General features: G+C 43.1%; 1 long non-coding RNA gene across 1 annotated transcript in view; it reads left to right on the forward strand.

The window, feature by feature from the left end:
* The first annotated feature begins 14,075 nt into the window (after nt 1-14,075).
* LOC132656647 (uncharacterized) overlaps nt 14,076-21,785 on the forward strand; it is a 50,903-nt gene continuing 43,193 nt past the window's right edge. Inside the window, exon 1 of the long non-coding RNA XR_009594366.1 lies at nt 14,076-14,278. This is a non-coding gene — a long non-coding RNA (uncharacterized LOC132656647). The remainder of the gene's footprint in view (nt 14,279-21,785) is intronic.

The following is a 21,785-nucleotide window of genomic DNA, read 5'->3' on the forward strand; positions in this document are numbered from 1 at the left end:
CCCAGCACTCAGGCAGGCAGAGGCAGGAGGATCTCTTGAGTTCCAGGCCAGCCTGATCTATAGAGTGAATCCCAGGACAGCCAGGGCTACACAGAGAAACCCTGTCTCAAAGAAATAAAAACATACACAAACAAACAAACAAACAAACAAACAAACAAACAGAACAGCCAAAGTAGAAGAAAGAAGATGCGTATGAGAACTTGTAGCCCAAGTGGAAGAATAGAGAGGCTAGGCTAGTGTATTTACGCTTACCAAATTCTCATTTTTAGTACACGCCCAGCTGTTTTAGGCGACAGGAAGCTGTACCATTTGGTATTTTAAGCAAGGCTTCCCTCCCTATCTGTTCAGGGCTCAGCATAGAGACAGGCACAGCCTTCCAATTGCAACAGGATATCAAGATAGAGACGCCCATGCTATGTGAAATACAGGTTTAAAAACACTGACATTATATTTAATCTGGCTTAAGGCAATTTTCCAGATGAGTGTTCCTACTCAGCACACAGAATGACCTCTGAAAAATTCTGGAAAGGAGGCAGGGAGCCTAGATAACTCCAGCAATCAGCCTCTCATTCTGTCTGCTACAGAAGTGTTTGCCTGAAAATTCCCTTCAGACCCTTCCTGGCCATGGTGTGACAGCTGGCAGTAGCTGCCCCCATGAAATCTCTCCACTGGGAAGGTTGAATGATGGAGGTGTTTGGACTCACGGGTTTATGCACCGCAGTTATAGAATAGAAATTGTAGCCCAAGGTTTATCGACTATTGTCCGTTTGAAGCACGTATTTGTTTACATACACGCACAACCTTTGAAATTTTTATTTGAGATATCCTGTGTGTGCAGGTGCTTGTACACCTGTAGTGCATATTTGCTCACCTGTGGAGGCTGGGAGTCTTTGGCTTTTGTTAATCAGGAGCCAGCCGCTTGCACAGGTGCAGATGCGCATGCGCTTACGTGTCTGGAGTCTTTGGTTTTTGTTAAGTAGGGGCTGTTCGCTTCAGTGCTTGAGACAGGGTCTCCCACTGGGACTGAGGCTTGCAGATTAGGCTAGGCTGGCAGGCCAGCAAGCCCTAGGGATGCTGCTGTCTCTGCCCCTCCAGCTATGGGCTTATGAGTGTGTGCATCACCACGCTTACCTGTTGACATGGGTGCCGGAACTCAAATTGAGGTCCTCAGGCTTGCACGACATGCACTTATTGATTAAGCTGTCACTTGAGCTTCTTGTATGCATACACATTTAACTAAGGGTTACTGATATATAATTTACATGTGTAAAGTGTACCAGGTTTTGATGTATAATTCAGTGGTGTTTGACAAATGGATAGTAATGTGATGTCTCCCACAATTAAGAAAGAAAACATTTCTATCGTACCATAAAAACATGTCTCAGACCCTTTTATAGTCGACTCCTATTTCACCTCTCTGCCTTTATACCACTAATGTTATATTTGCACAGCGTTTTTCTTTCTTTCTTTCTTTCTTTCTTTCTTTCTTTCTTTCTTTCTTTCTTTCTTTCTTTCTTTTTAATTTTCCAGAAGGTCATCAGTATGTAAGGACATAAGTGTAGCCTTTTGAGTCTGGCTTCTTCAGTTTTCCTTTCAAGGATAGTTAGTGGGTCTAAATTATCTCAGGGCTTTATCAGAGCTCTTGAGGCTTTCTTCATTTTTCTGTTATTTTCCTTGGGGCTGCATAGGGGCTTGTGGAGCCTAGAGGCTTGGCGCTGCCATGAAGGGGTGGGGTTCAAGCTCTCAGCAGTACCTCCGAAGTGTGAAAGTTCCCTTGCTCCCAGCTGTACAAAGGTTTCCCTCAACTCTGTACTCCGTGACTTGAAGACCTTTTACTCAAGTGAGTCTTGATGCTAACTCATGGCACCTGGGGTGTCTCTAAGTGCAGGATTTAGAATCCGGCAAAGCTGATTTGTCTCATCTATCGGTTACTAACAGAATGCCTGTGGGCAGGTGCATTTCTCTTTCCCGAGACGCAATGTCATTTTCTGTATGACCACCCAGATAAGAGTCTTTTTGGGGGAAGGTAAATTAAATGATGCTAAGCATATAAACTCTCTGCCATGTGCTCTGCCCTTCATGAACTATTACCTCTGTTTCTTACTTTAGATTCAGGATATTCATTGTGTTGACAAGGTAAAAAAGATAGTTGGGGCTGGAGGTGACATTTCTATCTCTGAAATTTGTTGCAAGAAGCTTCTCTTTTGAACAGGAACATTTTGGCCTGAAAGAGAGAATGTTACGAGAACATTCCCTTTTTGTCCCTGCATCAGAGATTGGTCCTAAGGCTTGATGCTCTCCATGCCTTGACAGGCCAATGAGACCAATGAAAGCGGTAGAAACTGAGCTCATTGCTGTTTTCTTTTTAATTTAGTTGGAGGCTGGCTTCATCATGCTCTGTGGATAAGTTTAGAATAGATGCATGTAGTTTCCACTTACTTTTCTGTAGTCAACAGGGATACCAGTCTTAAGACCAGTGATGGATATCACTTTGCACATCACTTTTAGTTAAGTGTAGCTACCTTTTTGGGTTTGTTAAGTTGTTAGGATTTAAGGATCTCTTACTAACCATGGCGGTGTGCTTTTTCTTTTGAAGCTGTGAACCACTGCGAAGTGAAAGCCCTGCAAAAGGGAGACAGGGGACAGTGTGTGGCCACCTTTAGGTTGTTGTAGTTAAGATTTGGGTCTGAGCCTTTCCTCATCTCAAACAGATGTCATATCGTGAAAAGTGATTAGCCTTCCGTGTTCCTAAATATCCCATAGCAACAAAGGGGCGAATTACAACATACCAGGAAATAAAATGCATGCACGTTTCTAAGGCATAGTCCCAACCAGTAAAACAGACCAGCTGGCCTGGCTCATGGGTGAGGCATGCTATTTAAGTTGTCAGCTCATTGCCAGGCTCCACATTGGAAGCATGGGATGTTCCCTTTTGTCTCTGAAATTTGTACGTATTCTAGGAGCTCTTTCAGGAAGAACCATCCTTAGAATCAAGATCCATGGTGGAGAAAGATGACCTTCACTGCACTGAAAGAGGGTCTTTTTCATAGGGTATCACCCAAGGATTTCTTAGAGCCAGGAGTCCCACTATAAGGATGACTTCACAGACCTGGATTCTTATGAGAATTACTACAGGAAGCCCTAAGTGACTGAGAACTTTCAGATGGCTTGGATCTCTGTGGATGTAAGGGTGACAGGATAAGATGGAATGATGGATAGGTCAGGATTCAAGTGCAAAGGAATTAGATTCCTTTGTTTTCACCCAGGAAATGTATTGTGACTCCAAGTCTCTCAATTTCCTTCTCTATTTTCTTTCTTTCTTTTTCTTTCTTTCCTTCCTTCCTTCCTTCCTTCCTTCCTTCCTTCCTTCCTTCCTTCAATTCCCACTTAACTTTCTTGAAAATAAAAAAAAAAACAACTAACGTTAGGCATTCCACTTTGATTGTATGTCCATTGTGGTGCATTTCAAAATGTCCAATGCTTTTGACCTTATTAACATGCTCATTGCCTCACGTAAGGACTGAATTTCTTTTCTCTTGGTTGGATTCTGCGAACTAACTGTATGTGCTCTTGAAATGCAGTCAATAATTCTCTCCATGCATTTGTGGTACTGGGGATTATTCAGGGGCCCTTCAACATGCTAGGCAGCAGGTGCTCTGCAATTGAGCCACACCCCAACCTTCAACGATGTTTTTATACAGGTATTATTTGCGGCTTTCTCCAACTTGCACATTGGTGGCTCTTATTGGCCAGGTTTTATCTTAAGGATAGAGACAGTTTCTCTAGCTAGGGTTCTGCTTTTAATCAAGCCCAATTAATTCAGTGGCACTATGTCCAAATACCTGCCAGGACAGTTTAAGGGAGAAAAAGGTTATTTTGTTTCATTGTTTGAGAAGATATAGTCCAATATGACAGAAAGGGCATATTGGTGGTGGTACCTCAGTGGTAGCATTAGTGTCTGACCACTGTCAGCTTGCATCCTGCCATGCCAAGAAGCAGAGAGCGAGATCTCTAGAAAATGGGGGGGCCCAGCTGTCACCCCCATCCTACTCTGTTTCTGTTCCTTCGATAAACATCACGACCAAAACTATCTTGGGTTTATTTCAGCTTACTGATGATAGGCAGTCATTGAGAGAAGCCTAGGCAGAAACGCAAACCAGGAGCTTGAGGCAGACGCCACAGAGGAACATTGCTTACTGGCTCACTCTCACTCTAATGCTCAGCTAGCTTTCTTACATATCCCAGGGCTCACTGACTAGGGATGGTGATGCCGGTGGTGGGTCCTCCTACACCAATTAGCAATGAAGGAAATGCCCCACAGATGTGCCCCAGGCCAGTCTGATGTGGGCAATATCCCAGATGAGATTCCCTCAGATAACTATAGACTGTCAATTTGAAAGCTCGAGCTAACTAGGAGAACTCCTAACCCTGCCCTCTAGTGACCCACTTCCTCAGCTGTGCCCCACTTGCCAAAGGTTTCATAATCTTCCAACACAATGCCAGTATCTGGGGAGCAAGTATTCAAACACACAAGTCTGTAGGGAACATTTTATATTCAAACCAGAACAAATGGCTTGGCACAGCAGCATGCTTTTTCTCCTTCAGTTCTGCGGCACCGATTTCACTATTTTATCCTCAAAAGTATTTCTTTTAACTTCTTCCTCATGACCCAAACCTTTTCTACTCTACTCCATGTCCCAATTGTGTTTTTTTTTTTCTTTTTTCCTGGTGCCACCAAGACTTATTTTCTCTCTTCCAAAATGATTCTTTTCTAAGCCGTGACTCCAGGACTCAGGCTTGTTCCACGAAGGTTCTAAGGTCACTGTGGCTGTTTATACAAAATAGCTAGTCAGGCGAAGAATAGGAAGCATTGTATGTGGAAGGTCGACTCAGCTCTGGTCTGAAAGCAACGTGCATCATTCCTGTCTGTCAGCCGTTAGCACTAGGACAAGCTAGGTGCAAAGCCAAGTGGGCAAAGTACAGTTAGCTGGGAACACAGCAGAAAGAAAAAGGGGTTCTTAATTAGTCAGCCAGTCTGCTTTACCCACTGAAGGTGTTACAAAGAAAAGATTTAATATAAAGTATTGCTACAGAAATTATAGGGAAGGTTAGAGGTCAAACAACCACAGATTGCCATTTGACATTTGCCCTTGAGGTCATACTGCTACTGCAAGCGAGAAGCCAAGAATGTGCATCTACTACCTAGGTGTCATCCCTGCAGACCTCCATCCTGGCACCAGACAATGGAACCAGTGTTTCCCTATTGCTGACACTCAGCAATGTGATGCTCACTTATCTCTTATCACTGAAGAAGTCCTTTACCTTCCAGAACTAACATAAATGGGTTTTGCTGACTGAGTCTAAAGTACCCGCAGGAAAATATCTCTAAGGAACACAAAGAAATAGTTCCTTTTCAAATAGCACACAAGCTAACGGGTATCCTTATGACTGTGTCATTCATACTTAGTTTTGGTTGCTGTGTCTCTCCTCTATGTGTTCTTGAAACTATCCTTTCCTTGTGATACAGTGGAGACGACAGGAGAGGTGTGGAATTGATGTTAGTGCCACTACTGCTTTTATTCTTACCAGTGCCACCATTTTGCCGTAGGTGAGTTTTTTCCTCAGCACCTATAATTTACCTTATGGACTGCAGATGCTTCTCAATTTCTGTTGGGGTTTGTTCAGATGGACTTACTGTTAGTTTTAAAATATCAAGTAAAAAAAAAAATCCATTGAATATCTCCGACTTCCCCAACTCCATAGCTAAGCAACATGATACACTTTATTCCATGATACACAATATTCCAGTACACTGTGGAATACTGTCTCCCCTCATGATTGTCTAACTGACTTGGAGCTCTACGTGACTGCTGTTGCCCAGCCTCTCAAGAGTATTGTACTGAATATAGCTAGCCTGGGAAAAGATCCAAATTCAAAATGTGAAGTACGATTCCTGAGGATTCTGTATTGCTTTTGCACCATCATAAAGTTGAACCATTTTAACTCAAAGCCATCTGTGTATGTGTGCATAAATATAGATTTAAATATATATTACATAAATACATGTTTTTATATATTTGATCGTCACACTGCAGTGATAGCTCTGTCTGATACCAACAGAGTGAGGGGAGTCTTTTCCAACAGTCATGACTCTGAGTGAGCTTTGAAAGGTGCTGGCTTTTACAATGTTACAGTCCCTCTTCTAGACTTCATTAGAGACAAACTTCTCCATGTAGTGAGTAACTCTTATGTCACACACTCTGTCCTGGGAGGTGCTCAGACACCTCAAGTCTCCTCTCCTGTTGGGTGGCAATGTTTTCGATATTTAAAATCAACCAGAAACTTCCTGAATTTGGGTATCACACCCTTTATATATATTTTTTCCTTGCTTGGCCATTGGGATCATTTGGCTGACAAGCTGCTGCTTGTGGGACATTTCCCCAGAATCCTAAGGCGGCGTCACATTTGGAGAGCACCCAGGCTTTCAGCAGGCTCTACCTCCACCTGAAGAGTCAAGGTGAGTCATGGACACACTGCACCTTTTAGGCTTTCTTTCTACAAGGAACCCTCCGCTGAAACTCAGGTGGCAGGTTTCTTAGCTGGAGCTGAGAAGTCAGCAAAAGAAGGCAGAACTGCCCCGGAGAAGGAGGAATTCCAGCAGGCTGTGCTCAGGGAATTAGTTTGGGAAGAAAATTTCTAGTAACAGTGGTCTAGTCCTGTGGGATAAAATATTCATGAAGCTTTTCCTCTTCCAACAGCAAAATAAAGTACAGCATTCTGGTAGCAAGAGCACAGTTGTTCTTCAATGTTGTTTTCTTAAAAAAAAAAAAAAAAACAAAAACAATCCGAGGGTTGCTGTCAGCTGACCTTGACATTGCCTTCTTTCCTGATCCTGTACTGGGCATTCTGTGGGTGCCTGTGAGATGACGTGTCTCTGGGCTGTACCACATTCCCCTCATTTAAACAGATGGGAAGACAGCTATTTGAACAAATAGGGCATGAGGCCATAGAAGGTACAACCAGCTGAACAGACCAGTAAAGATGGTTGTTATACATCTGGTAAGTTGTTCAACAGTGAAGCAGCTAATGGTGCTGATATTTAAACGGCCATTAGTAGACTCTGGATTCTATGCAACCATTTAAGAAGTATCCCAGAAGCTCTCTCCTGGTGGTGTCTGCTGTCATTTGGCTGTAGACCCGGCCAGCAGCAGACTTCAGGTCTTCGTGACTGTCATTGCCTACAGGGAAAGAAACTTCGTTTTTGTCAACAGAAGACAGAGATTAGAGTGGGCTCCTGTATCTGTGGGGTATGTGCAGAGATATACGCTTGGCATTTCATGCATCCCCAGGGTGAGCCTGTCATTAACCTTGTATTGACAAAACCCAGAGTCAGTTAATCCCGGGGATTTAGTATGCAGGAACAAGTTATTCCCTTCATGCCTTCTGGTAAATTTAAGAAGGGGGTGGTGCTTTTCATTATGAAGGGGCCTCCTGAGAGGAGGAGTAAGCTGTTTTCATACCTGGTATAGATTGAGGTGCTAAGAGCCATTCTTTGGATTTAGTGATCTGTTCACAGTTAAAGAGCAAATATCTTTGAAATAGTGCACTTATGATGCTTTGGTTTTCAAAGCCTTGCCTGAAAAGTTTAAGTCATGGGGTGCATAAAGATGTTGAGGCAGGGGGGCCTAAGTGAAAACGAGGGCCATTGGGATGGTTCAAGGGATAGCGAAGAAGCACTGCAAGTGAAAACAGAACCACCCAAAACCCACAAGTATTTCATACTGTTTTCCCTTCTTTCAGCCTCTTCCCTGGGGACGAACCTCTTTTTTTTTTTTTAAAAGATAATAGATATAAAAACTATAACAACAACCATGACTCTGTCCTAGTATGCTGCAAGCTACACAGACAAGATTAGGGATACAGACCCTGCTCCTCAAGTTACATCCTGTTTAAGGTTTTGACATCATGCCTCCCATGCACAGCTTCATTTATGTGTTGTCAGGTTATTTGTTTGTTTGCTTGTGTTTGAGACAAGTTCTCAATGTGTTGTCCAAGCTGGCTTGTAACTCACAATCCTTCTGCCTCCACGGAATTGGGTTTACAGCATGCATCTCCACACTTGGCTTTGGAGTAAATATTGATTGTGGACTTTCACTCTCAGAAACATTCTTGTATGAACACTAGCTCATAAAGTCACCCTAACTGTAGCTACCTCACAGGAAAAAAGTTATTTGTTTTGTATTTTTTTGTTTATCTTCTCACTCTTTTTGTTATTGCTTTGGGCAAGCTATGTAGTGACGAGCAGAAACATGATTCCACTGCGGGGGGTGGGGGAGGCAAGACTAGTCTCAAGGAAACCATGCTACATCAAAAAACTGTCAAGTGCAATAGAATACCCAGCCCCTGGATGCTGGCAGAGACCGTCATGTTCACAGGCTGAAGTGCCAGGAGAGCAAAGAGGAGGCTTTGGAAATGGCCCAGGAGCTTCTTGAGAGGAGTTGTTTTTTTTGAAGCGTTATGCTGAAGATGTGGATAAGTGATGAGGCATCTGATGGCAGAGGTACTTAGTCACATCTGCTCTTAACTCCAGCAGGCACTGAAGGCTGATAATACATCTTGTAGTCCTCTCTAGGAGAGGGAATCTTGCCCTGTTTGGATGACATTTTGGATGTCAGAACTTGTGCTCCGTTCTGAAGATATCCATACCGAAAGACACACACACCATTGCACAGACATTCAACATATTAATAGAATACTATGAGAAGCTTTTCAGAAACTGAACAGCTTTGGGAGGGCATAGAGCACTACAATCCAAATTTAAGTTTTCTCACCCCCTCAAATTTGCTAACTGTGTTGGTATTATCAGGTTTCTAAACCTCTGAGTCTCAGTGTCCCTTGCTATGGCACGGACATAGTAGTTGTAGTTAGTACAACTAGTAGTTGTGAGGATTATTTGATAATTTTGGTAGCATGGTTGACCCATCTTGTTAGTCATTAGTTATTATTCATTTTATCTTCCAGTTGTCGTGTTTCAGAACCTGAGCTTGGAGCAGAGAGAGGCTACCAAAGAAAGAAATGTTCTCTTTGCTGGTGAGGAAGCCATCTTTGATTTCATTTCCATTTTCATGATCTTAATGAGTGATGTCCAGGTCTGGCCCGTCTCCTCTGACTTCATATGTGAAGAGGATTGGGCATGTGTCAGTGATTCCATTTGTGGTTGCTGTACTGTGGCTGACTAGAAAAATGAAGACAGCTCAGGCACAGAAATGTTGATGTACCGGGAATTCAGGGTTGTTTTGTTCTTTGAAGGTTCTGCAGGTCAGTCCTGGAGGGATTTAGTGTGAGTGTTTGACTTACTTTTTTCTTAAATCAAATTAATTTATTTTTTATTAATTACAATTTATTCATTCTATAGCCCAGCTGTAGCCCTCTTCCTTGTCCCCTCCCAATCTCACCCTTTCTCCCTCTTCTCCTCCCATGACCCTCCCCTAGTCATATAGAGGAGGCCCTCCTTCCCTTCCATCTGACTCTAGCCTATCAGGTCTCATCAGGACTGGCTGAACTGTGTTTCTCTGTGTACTGGTAAAGCTGCTTCCCCCTCAGGGGAAGGTGATCAAAGAGCCAGCCACTGAGTTCATGTCAGAAACAGTCCCTGTTCCCCTTACTAGGGAACCCACTTGGACATTGAGCTACCATGGGCTACATCTGTGCAGGATTTATAGGTTATCACCATGCATGGTCCTTGGTTGGAATATCAGTCTCAGAAAAGACCCCTGTGCTCAGATATTTTGGTTCTGTTGCTCTCCTTGTGGAGCTCCTGTCCCCTCCAGCTCTTTCATCTCCCTCTTTTTTCAAGGGCAGAGGGTGTTTGACTTTCAAGGAGGCCATGGAGGTCCTGCTTCTCTGCCTTTGTTCTGTTACTCCGAAATGGTAAGATGGTACTAGGATCTCTCCCCACTAAACAGCCTGTTCTCAGCCCCTTTCTGTTGGACAGCATCTGTGTTTGGCCTTGATTTTCCTGAGTTCTGTGTCATAAGCAGAATATCAATTGGTGAGGAGGAAAATCAAGCCAGGTGCTGCCAGCCCAGTGCAGGAATCGTCAGGGGGGAAATCACGCCACATGCACAGGAAATAACTTCCTCTTCTCATTTTATAAATTAGTTCAGTGATCCTTGGGATTATGAATTTTTTGAAAAGAAGGTGGGGCAGTCAGAACACAGTGTTCTTAGCAGTTCCAAAAGGGCATCATGGGTAAAAATAGATCTGGCCATCTCAAGAAAGGCATATTCTCCCTCCTGCACAGTACTACTTGGTCTCTTAGTAAACCCTCATTTTGGCTACTTGGCCTCTGATAGCCTTGGCCGTGGTCGGTGAGTATAGCTGGGGCTTCTAGACTTGGAAGGATGGCAAGCAGGGGTCCTTCTTTCTCAAGGAGAAAAAGCCGTATAAAATGTTGGATTCCTCTGCCTGGAAGCCTATTACCCTTTTCACATACTGTAAGGGAGAGAGGGTTGTCTTCGATATTGACTGTCATAGGACAGATATCACCACAGCTAGAAACAATAAGTGGACCCCTTTGTTTTAGAGATAAGAAAACAAAGTCTCTTGGGTGGATATTTTTCCAAGGCTCCTACAACAGTTTCAGTTGGGGAGGAGGTGGCGGGAATGGGCTGATCTTTCTAATTTCATTCTATTCCAAAGTTAAAAAAAATTACATCCTTACTTGTTCTTAATCTACTCATAAACTCTAATGACTGGCTCTAGTGTTGACTATCTAACATAATTTACTTAATTAGCTAATTGCTAACAATGGAAAGCAGTTTTCCTTGGCCTTTTGTAATGCATATTCCTTCAACTGCAAAGGAGTATTGTAGTGACCTTGCCATCAAAAGGTACATTACACAGCAGCAAACCAGAGTCTAGCTCTGAAGGTCATACTCTCCTCTATTGAATAATACTATGCTCCCATAAGAGTAAAATGCAGGAGGAAAAGGACAGTGTGAGTGAAAATGGAGAGTTAATACAGTAATTGAGCATAGAGAGATTGAGGCCACTGGATCTGACTTTGCCTTTGACCACCGCCCTTTTCCACCCATGTGGCTTTGATCAATTAACCTCTGTAAGCCTCTGTGTCCTCAGCTGTAAAATTGGTCCAACAATTATCTCTGTTTTGAAGTTATTATCACAAGTACTAGATGAGATGACACACATGTGAAGTCCATAGCATCTTACCTGGAACTGGATAGTCTTCCATGAATGTCTGTTATTGTTGTTAATACAAACTTATGGATGTAAATTAGAGAATTTATAGGTTTCTGAAGAAGGAAATAAAATCTGTTTCAATCCAAGAGCCTCTGACACAACTCTGGTGAGACAGACTGAGGGAAAAACCATTTTTACTGTGATAGCATGCTATCTGTCTTAGTTAGGGTTTCTATTGATGCAGCAAAACAGCATGACCAAAGAGCAAGTCGGGGAAGAAAGGATTTACTCAGCTTACACTTCCACATTGCTGTTCATCACCAAAGGAAGTCAGGACAGGAACTCAAACAGGGCAGGATCCTGGAGGGAGGAGCTGATGCAGAGGCCATAGAGGGGTGCTGCTTACTGGCTTGCTTCACATGGCTTGCCCAGCCTGCTTTTTAAAAAATAATTAATAATTTATTTACTCACTTTACATTCTAATCTTAGCCCCCTCCTTTCTCTCCTCCAGGTTCCATCCTCCCTCCCTTTTCCCCCCTTCCTCCCTCTTCCCTCTCCTGGCAGTCCCATTAAGGGTAGTGATTAGAAAGCAGGCAACAGAGTACCTGTTAGCTCTGCTCCCCTTCGTAGGGCACCCACATGAAGCCTGACCTATCCATTTGCCCATCTGTAGGGGTTGTAGGTCCAGTCTATACATGGTCCTTGGTTGGTTCAGCCTGCTTTCTAAAAATTTTTGTATTAGTTTACTTACTTTACATCCCGAGGGTGCACCTCCCTCTCTATCTCCCAGTCCCCCCACTTCCTTTCTCTCTTTCCCTTTCCCTTTTTCTTCAGGAAAGGGGAGCTTCCCTCCCCATGCATTAAACTTCTCCAGCTCATCATGTCACATCAGGACTGAGCATATCTTCATTCCCTAAGTCAGGCCAGGTAGCATTGCCAGGGGGAAGTGATCCAAAAGTAGGTAATAGAGCCCATCTTAGAAAGAGCTCCCCCCTCTTGTCAGATGCCCCACATGAAGACCAAGCCACCCATTGCCTACATGTATACAGGGGGCCTAGGTTCAGACCATTCATGCTCCTTAGTTTGATGTCTCTGAAAGCTCTCATGGGACTGGGTTATTTGTCTCTGTTGGTCTTCTTTTGAGGTTCTGTCCCCTCCGGGTTCTTCCATCTTCCCCCAGCACTTCCACAGGATACCCAGAGTTCTGTCCCATGCTTGGATGGAAGTCACATTATCTGTCTCCATCAATTGCTGGCTGGAGACTCCCAGACAACAGTCAAGTTAGGTTCCTATCTGAAAGCACAGCAGAGTGTCATTATTAGTGTCAGGGGCTGGCTCTCTACCATGGGGTGGGTCTCAAGTTGGGGGCTACGTCTCGTTGTCAAGCTGGAAGCCTGTGACAAGGTAGGCTCCTGGGAGGATATTGATGTGTCTCTAGCTGAGACTTCTAAGAGGGTTGGGGGAGGACATGGAGACTAAAGTGACCACCTCCTAGCCAGGCAGGACTAGTGGAAGAAGGAGAAAAACCCACTGACAAAACCTTTGATCCAAAAATTACCCCGCCTACAAGAAGTTCAGGGATAACAAGGGAACAAAGATTGAGGGAAAGTCCAAACAATAATTGGTCTATCCTCAGCCTGCTTTTTAAAGAAGCCAGGACTACAAGTCCAGGGATAGCATCACCCACAATGGGCTAGGCACTTCCTCATTGATCACTAATTGACAAAATGTCTTACAGCTGGATCTTATGGAGACATTCCATCAACAAGGCTCCTTCCTCTCTGATGACTCTTGTGTCAAGTTGATACACAAAACCAGACAGTACACTATCCTAAAGTTTATACAGTTCAGTAGATTATTTCTTTTAATTCAGTATTCTTTTGTGAACCCATTCCTTGCCAGAGTCATTACTTTCATTGTTGCTTCTCTGGGTCTCTCCACTGAAGTTTATGTATCCAGTCTCATCCCTAATGCCCTTATGTTCCTATTAAGGCCTGTAATACACCCTCCTGCCACACTGAAATTTCACCCTTGATGACCATCTCATGCATGCTCTTTCCCTTTTCCAATTTGCCTTATCTTAAAATGGCTTCTTTGGTTGTCTAATGCTCTCTTTGTCTAGTCTGCACAGATAACACATCCCCAGAGGGCAGGGCTGAAGCTGTAACCTGTGTCTATGGTACCAGGCACAGAGTGCCTTATGCACAGTAGATGCTCATGTGCTCTAAGACAGAAATCCTCAGGCCCAGCTCTCCTCTGGCTGCTGAAGTGTGGGAGCAGCACAGCTGCCTGGATTTATTGCTTTTCCCAGGAGAGGCAATTATAAAGCTTTATCTTCCCCCTTTGGCTTTCAGCCAGTGGCTCCGCACCTAATCTCTAATTTTCCTTTTGTTTAAAGGGATGTTCATTTTATCCAGCCAAAGCAACATGATGATGGTAATAATGTAAGTTGGGACTACTTATTGAAAGCCTACTGTGTGCTATGTACTGTACTTTACCTAACAGGGTCTTATTTGTTAACCCTCATGAGAATTTTATAGAGCATGATGGTGACTTTTATGGAAGAGAAGATGAGAGCTCAGAACAGCTCAAAAGAGCCTAAACCAGAGTCATGGAACTAGTCAGTTAGGCACAGAGTTGAGAGTTAAGTCTTCATTAGTCAGCCCAAGTCCTCTGTAGCATGCTGACACTGAAGACTTCGGGGTAGGCTGCTGGGAGAGTCTGGCTTGGTTTTCTAGGGGCACCAGATGCCCAGGCTTTTGCAGCGTGGGAAAGTGCATACCCCAGTTTCAGAGTAGCTATAATTAGCCGCTGGTTCTCTTTTATTTGTGATAGGGCCTAGGAGAAGCCAGAGGAACTGAGTGAAGCTTGGGACTCTGCTTGAGACTCAGTGCTCTTTGTAAGAAGTAAGAAGCTTTTAAGGCTCCAAATACTGTTGAGTCTGCATAGGCTCTACGTTTGCTCCTGAAGTCTCCAAGCTGCCAGACCTACATGACTCTACTAGCAGCTAAAGTGTGCCTTGGATATTAATTTGTAGGACGTCTGATTCTCTGCTATGCTATGCAGGTCACTAAAAGTAAGTATAAGACAATCTCAAATAAATCACTTTAGGAATCCAAACTTGTTATTTTGGGGAAATTCCATGGTGATATTTTTAAAGAACCCTAGAAAACCCTATAATGCTTGAAGTATAGTAGTTAATAAACATCAACGGAATAAAAGAATAAATAAGTCCAGAAATTTTTATCCATGACAACCAATGTAGAATAATAGGGTAAATGGATTTTTAAAAGAATATTAATGGAATCACCTTGAACACTGCTCTCTCAGAGGCTCTGTTTCATCAGGGCTAACAGCTACTGTCGAGAATTGTGCTAACTCTCAAGGTTTTACCAACCACCAAATCTAAAACTTTTGCTTGCCACAGTCTCAAAGATGTTGGCAGAAGACATGAAAGTTTTAAGTCAGATGTGAGGACTTTACTACTCACTGCAAGGCAGAGTATGGATCTCACCATATTTACATATATTTGCCTTGCAAATAGCCCAGAGGGATGCTTACATACACAGTGAGCTGTATTAAATGAGAGAGACCTTAAGCTGAGACTACACGAGTTTAAAATGGACAGTAAGTATGCTTAGCATTTCCTCTGGAAGAAGCCACTTATTCTACTTTTCCAGGCTGTTGGTTCTATCGATGTCCTTGAAAATACACTCTGAAACAACAGTAGCTAGCGTCAGTAGCTAGCGTCTGGCTCGAAAGACATATAGTATGCATGAGAGCCCTTAAGAATTGTCTTTCAACGCCAACCTCATCGACAAAACAAAAACAAATCAGAGCATTGAAGGCTCTAACGTTCTATCAGTTGGCCTAGCAAATGCTACACTGTAGCAACAGTGGCTGTCAGGTCTCTGTCCCTTAAACCTTGGAACCGGTTCCTTAATAAAGACACATATTCATGTGGAATAAGCTGAGGATACTGGTCCAGATCACCTTTTCTTTGGACTGCAGCTGAAGGAGGAGGCACCACTACATGATTCATTGCCATGGCAGAGGGTTTTTGATTGTGCAAACTGTGTCTTCAAAACGCTACTCACATTTCGTTGTTCAGATCAAACCTGGGGCTAAGAGAAGAGCTTGGGATGTTTAGTCGGTAGGCATCCTGAGTTACCGTCACATAAATACAAAGCACCTGCATAGGGATATCACATTAAAATGGTCACTTTCTCTTTCCTTTCTACTCCTGGAGCTATTGTTTGGGTGGCAAGGGAAGTCAGTCTGGGTCTTTGGCCCAGAGCTGTCTCAGGGTAGTTATGGATTCTGATTGTTCTCTGTCGGTGTCAAGAAGATCTTCAGAATTCCAACCCTGCAGCAATTGTGGCCAAGTTTGCAGATTAAGTTAATCAATACTAATTACGGATACAAATTCAAGATCATAAGCTTGTTGGTCAACATTTTTAAAAAAAGAAGAAACACAGAATTTCTCCCAATCCACAATTACTGCCGGGAGATAATAAGTAGATTGAGAAAGATGTTGATTTATTTTTATTCACGATACAATGCAGTCACAGATTCAACAGCTGAACTGCTTTCTGCCTTGCACTGGTCACCACATTCGACTAGAAATCGGTTCACGCCAATAGAACAGGGTCAACATGACCGATCACCCCAGGCCTTCTGATTCTCAGTTTAGAAAGACTTGACCGTTCATTAATTCCTTTTTGTTTTTACCCACTAGAGCCTTCCGCTTGCCAGATACTATATTGAGAATTTGAGTATAAAGTTCGAAGTACAACTGACACAATTGCTGACTCCAAGACACTTAGAATCTAGGAGGTTCAAGCGATATAAATGTACAAACAAAAGCAAACCCTTATTCGTGGCTTTCTCACTGCAGGCTGAAGGCAGAACTACAGAAGGCGCTCAAATTCTGCAAGAGTCAGCAAGCTTATGTGACTTATTTCTCTCCCGATAACCCCATGGAACAAGAACCATGGCTTTGATCCTGTGTGGTAAAGGCTCAGAAGAGTGGCAGAGAAGCTAGGTTAGCACTTAAGTTCTGTACCCATTTTGCAGCTTCATTAATGTATAGATGCTTCTTTTTTATTGAAAATATATTTTCCCCCATAATATATCCTGATTACAGTTTCCCTTCCCTCTACTCACCCCAGTTTCCACAAATTTTTAAGCATTCTGTTGCTTCTGTTGTTGATATCCAGCTTATAATCTGTAGTGCTCAGATAGGATTCAGTGCTTTGTTTCAATTTTCTTTATCTGTTGAGACATGCTTTGTGTTTGAGTATGCGGTCAGTTTTGGAGAACGTTCTATGAGAAGACCTGTGCCGAGAAGAAGACATTTGCTTTTGTGTTTAGGTAACATGTTCCGTAGGAATCTGTTGGGTCTACCTGGTTTATTAATTTAGTTAGCTCCTGCGTTTTGCTCTTTTGTCTGGATGAACTGTCTGTTACTGAGAGCTGGGTATTGAGGTCTCGCACTATCACTGTGTGAGGGTCATTATGTGATTTAAGCTAGCTTTTAGGATGCCCTTGTGTTTGGTACATAGATGTTAAGAACCACAGTGTTCTCTTGGTGGATTTTTTTCCTTTGATGAGGTATGTAGTGTCCTTCCCTATCTCTTCTGGTTATTTGGTAGTTTGATGTCTATTTTGTCAGATATTAAAATCACTACACCAGCTTCCTTCTTAAGTCCATTTGTTTAGAATATTATTTTCCATCCTTTTACCTTTAGGTGATGTCTATCTTTGATGTTAAGGTGTGTTTCCTGGATGCAGCAGAAGAATGGATTCTGTTTTCACACCTGTGGTCTTAGTCTGTATCTTTCTGTTGAGGAATTGAGACCATTGATGTTGAGGGATATCAATGATTGGTGTTTATTGATTCCTGCTATTTTGTTATTGTGTTGTTGTTGTTGTTGTTGTTGTTGGTGGTGGTGGTGTGTGTGTGTGTGTGTGTGTGTGTGTTTTCCCTCTTTTGATTTGCTGGTCTGGGACAATTTATTCTTCATGCATTCTTGGTGTGGTTAACCACTTCAGGTTAAAGTTTTCTTTCTGTAGTCTGATTTCAGAGCATTTTTGTAGACAGATACTGTTTAAGTTTGGCTTTATCATGGAATGCCTTATTTTCTCCATCTATGGTGATTGAAAGTTTTGCTGGCATAGTAATCTGGGATGGCATCTGTGGTGTCTTAGAGTATGTAGAATGTCTGTCCAGATTCTTCAAGTTTTTAGAGCCTCTACTGGGAAGTCAGGTATTTTAGGTCTTAATTCTAATAGTTCTGCCTTTGTAAGTTACTTGGTCTTTTTCCCTTGCAGCTTTTAGTATTTTTCCTTTTTCTGTACATTTAGTGCTTTGATTTTTATGTGCTGAGAAAAATCTCTTTTTCAGTCTAGTCTATTTGGTGTTCTTTATGCTTCTTTTACCTTGATATGTATCTCATTTTTTAGGTTTGGGAATTTTTCTTCTGTGATTTTTGACCTGAGTTTCTTCTTCATCTATTCCTAATGTTTTTTAGATTTGGTCTTTTGACAGTATCCCAGATTTCCTGTTGTTTTTTTTTTTGCCAGGATTTTAAAGAAAAATTTTAGATTTAACATTTTTTGACTGAGGTATGCATTTCTTTTATCACGTTTCTAATGACTGAGATTCTCTGTCTCCTGTATTCTGTTGGTAAAGCTTGCCTCTGAAGTTACGTTCAAGTTCTTAAATTTTTTGTTTCTTGATTTCTCTCAGTTTGGGTTTTCTTTATAATTCTATTTCTCCTTTCAGGTCTTGAACTGTTTTATTAATTTCTTTCCACTGTTCATGTTTTCATACATCTATATTTATGGGATAGGGATTGATATATTTAAGGGACTGATTTATTCATTTCTTCTTTAAGTTCCTCTATCATATTCATAAATGCTACTTTAAGGTCCCTGTTTTGTGTTTCAGTCATGTTGCTTCTGTCAGGGTTTACTCTAGTAGGGTTGCTGGGCTCTAGTGGAGACATGTTGTCCTGGTTATTGTTGATTGTGTTTTTATGCTGGCATCTAGACATCTGAGTTTGGGAAGATTGTAATTCGAGGTGCTGATACCTGGTCTTGTCTTTGTTGGGTTGTTGTCTTGTTCCTTGTTTTTCATTCCCTTTTTTGGTTCTTAGGAGGCTGTGGTAGCTGTGTATTTCCTTCTAGAAAATTCTTCTGGGATCCAGAAGTGTGGTTCCAGGTTGAATGTGTTGGGAGCTGACACTTGGGAATGGGGGTGGGCTACACAGTAAAGGGTCCACACAAGGGAGGAATCTAGGTGTGCCATCAGGAACTGCTTTTCCCCTGGAAATGGGGTGAGAGAGAAAGGAGAGGCTGTAGCAGGTAGTCTGCTGTAAAGCTGGGATGAGACTGGGGGATTGTGTTTGAAGGAGAGAAGGCAGAATGAAGACCTGAAGCTAGGCTACCTGCCTAACTGGCCTTCTCACTTCCCTGGCAGGCTTGACTGGTGGGTTTCCAGGGAATGCCTGCTTGGCGGGGGAAATACAATAAGTGAAGGGGAAGGGAGGTTGAAGGAGAAGATCTGCGTGATCATTGGAGATGGGGGCATAAAGGAAGGGGAGGCTGCAGCAGGTCATCTGCTACAGAGCTGGCGATGAGACTGGGGGACTGGATTTGGAGGAGCAGAGGAAAAATGAAGATATGCAGTTAGCCTACCTGCTTCTCTGGTGGGCGTGGTATGTGGATTCCCAGGGCATTAATATAGAGATATTTCTGCTAACCTGCATCTCAAAATCTAGCCTTGTTTGAAGGCTGAGGGCCCTACATCTCTAGGCTATGTACTTCTTAGTCAATATCTCCCACCAATGAATAAATTATTAAACAAATTGGTTGCATGCCAGTTTTGTACCAGACACTGAAAAGCACACTCCTGTCCCACACATTCCACATGTACTGTTCTTTGTATAACTTCTGGTGAACATAGGAATGATGCTTACTACGTTGAAGAAGAAGAAGAGATTGAGGAAGTCAGAGGCCCAGACACAGACACTTTCTTGCTATTTTAAGGAGCCAGTGCCAGCACTTTACCAGTCTGTGTCTAAGGCATTATGCTTTGCAGAACCATGAAGCTGCCCCTGTGAACTGCTGGCAGGTCTGGCCAGAGAATAGTCAAGCTTATAACCATGGCTCCTGCCAGACCAGACATCCCTAAATCCCCCTGCAATATCGCTGGGTTATGAAACCCAGGCAGCTCATATAAACACACTTATTTTGAGAACACCTGCCTTTCCTTGCTGCAGCAGCGCACCTTGGGTGGCTGCTCCTCACCTATTCTAATGAATTCCACAAACACTGACTAAATAATTTCAGTGTGGCAGTAGGAGGGAAACTTGGATACACAGAAAGTATATTCAAATAGATTTAGGCTTGTAGACAATAGATGATCTGGGAGAGTGAGGAAGAGTGAGAACCCAGCTTTGGGTTGAAGCTTGGAGGAAATGTGACTTTTCAGGTTCAAGGGTAAGCATGAGAGCCCTGTGCTGGTGCTGGTGGCCAGGAGGGGAGTGAGGGAGAAGAATGTGTGTGAAGGAGTCACGTCATGCAGGCTGAAGAAGCCACTCTTGCTTCTGGAGACTTGTTTTTTTTTTTTTTTGGGGGGGGGGAAGTTGTTTTTCCCCTGCAGAACTTACAGAGCCTGACTCATTTTCCCAGAGCCCTTGGGGAAAGGATGGTTGGCAGGAGCCAGGTGCAGCCAGGGAAGAAAAAGGGGGCTTACCTCAAAGGTTAGCTATGAGGAGAGGGTGCTGGGGACACTGGGGAAGTAGTAACTGAAAGGGAACCATCTGTTGTTTAGGACCAAACAAGCTGTTTTCTACCTTCTCCAGGCTCCTGGGCTCACTTGTCTGATGTCCATTCCCCATGGTCTTTGTGAGGACGTGGGGATGGGGTGGGGGGAACCGATGGTAGCTCCCTGGCCCGTGACAAGTTGTAACTCATGTGTGAAACTGCTCGGCCCCCAGCTTCTGCACCTTTGTAGTGATGTCCCCGCAGTGAGTTGATGACAGCTGTGTCTTTATGCCACCCTGAGGGGTCTCTACTGCCTCTGTGTGAGAATCCCCCTGCAGGAGAAATATGGTAGGGTTTTAATCCTGGGCACTCACATCTGGGAAAAACAATCCAAATGTTAATCCATCTGGAGAGAGAACGGATCCACATCTTCTGCCGCCTGTTATCTTCTGTTTTTCATCTCTGAATCTTTAAATCTCATTATGAAGCCAGAATGTGCCCCCTGCAAGCCTGTCTCCTACCCTTCAGGCGGCCTTTTAAATGCTTCTTTATGCTCGGTCTCCTTATGCTCCTCACGAACAGAGCTTTTCTCTCTGAATGTGACACAGCTCTTTCAACAGCTAAGAAAGCCCCACTACACCCCCGTGAGGAAAGAAGCCATAATAACTGCTTTTCCTCACACCTGACAGGAGATGAAGGAATGATGGGTCAGTTGAAGGGGGTCCCAGCTTTTGGGACTACCCTAAAGCAAAAAGGGAAAGAACCACAGTCCATTACACTTCTCTGTTTCCACAGGGAGCAGGCGCAAGGGTTCAAAAGCAGACTTTGAACATTTGTTCCTAAACACCTCTTTCCATATGCTGTGTTTAGAAAATGTTATCAATCAGTGACCCGAGCCTGGAACTTCCGGCTGTTTTGGAATATAGATACTTCCCAGTCCTCAATGGTCCCAGCTGTTCCACCTCTTCATCTCTCAGACCCCACATGAAGCCTGCTTGCTCATATTATTGCTCCAACTTGTTCTCTGCCTGTTTCTGCCTTTTATCCCCCTATGTCACCCTCCAAGAAAGTTTTAGAATCATTGTTTTTCCCCTGAAGGACATGCTTTGGTTTGACCCTGTTTAAAACCCATCTCCTGTAGGATTCCTTGCCTGCTTGTCCAACTCCATCTCCACTTCATGTTTTATAAGCACTGGTGGCAAGACACTTTCTGCTCTGTGCGTATTAACTATCTTATCACACCTTTGCCTGGTCCACACATTAGTATGACCCTACTGTGTCAGAGAATATTTTATTGATCATTATAACCAGCTCAAGACTTGTTACTCAAAACCTCAGATGAGCTGACTTCTTCCTCTCTTGTGTCATCTTGGGTCTTCCTTGGTTTTCTCTTGCAGCACACAGTAAATAGTTATGTGGATGACCTCTGCATACCTTTCTGGTCCTAGTTAACTCCTAGGCAGGCACTCTGTCTCATTTTCATTGGCAAAGTCAGAGTAGTGCTTGGTATGCAGTTGTCATCCAATGCCATTTGATGGATGAGTAGCACCACCTTATCTATCCATGATGAAGTTAACACTAATATGAAGATCTTTGTAGGCTCATGCACTTATTTCAAAAACCAATACAATGCTTGATCCAAGACCGGTTTCTAGGCCATCGAACTCCTTATGTCCTTCAAACCAAGACATCTAGAAAGCAGCTTTGGGAAAGGGTTTTGTGCTCATTCACATGTTGCAGATAATGTTAATTATAAAGTCAACAGACAGTTTTGAGCAGTGAGTATAATCCAGGCAGCTTTCTGGATACTG

The sequence above is a fragment of the Meriones unguiculatus genome, chromosome 9 (assembly GCF_030254825.1).
Source record: "Meriones unguiculatus strain TT.TT164.6M chromosome 9, Bangor_MerUng_6.1, whole genome shotgun sequence".
In the NCBI taxonomy this organism is placed as follows: Eukaryota; Metazoa; Chordata; class Mammalia; order Rodentia; family Muridae; genus Meriones; species Meriones unguiculatus.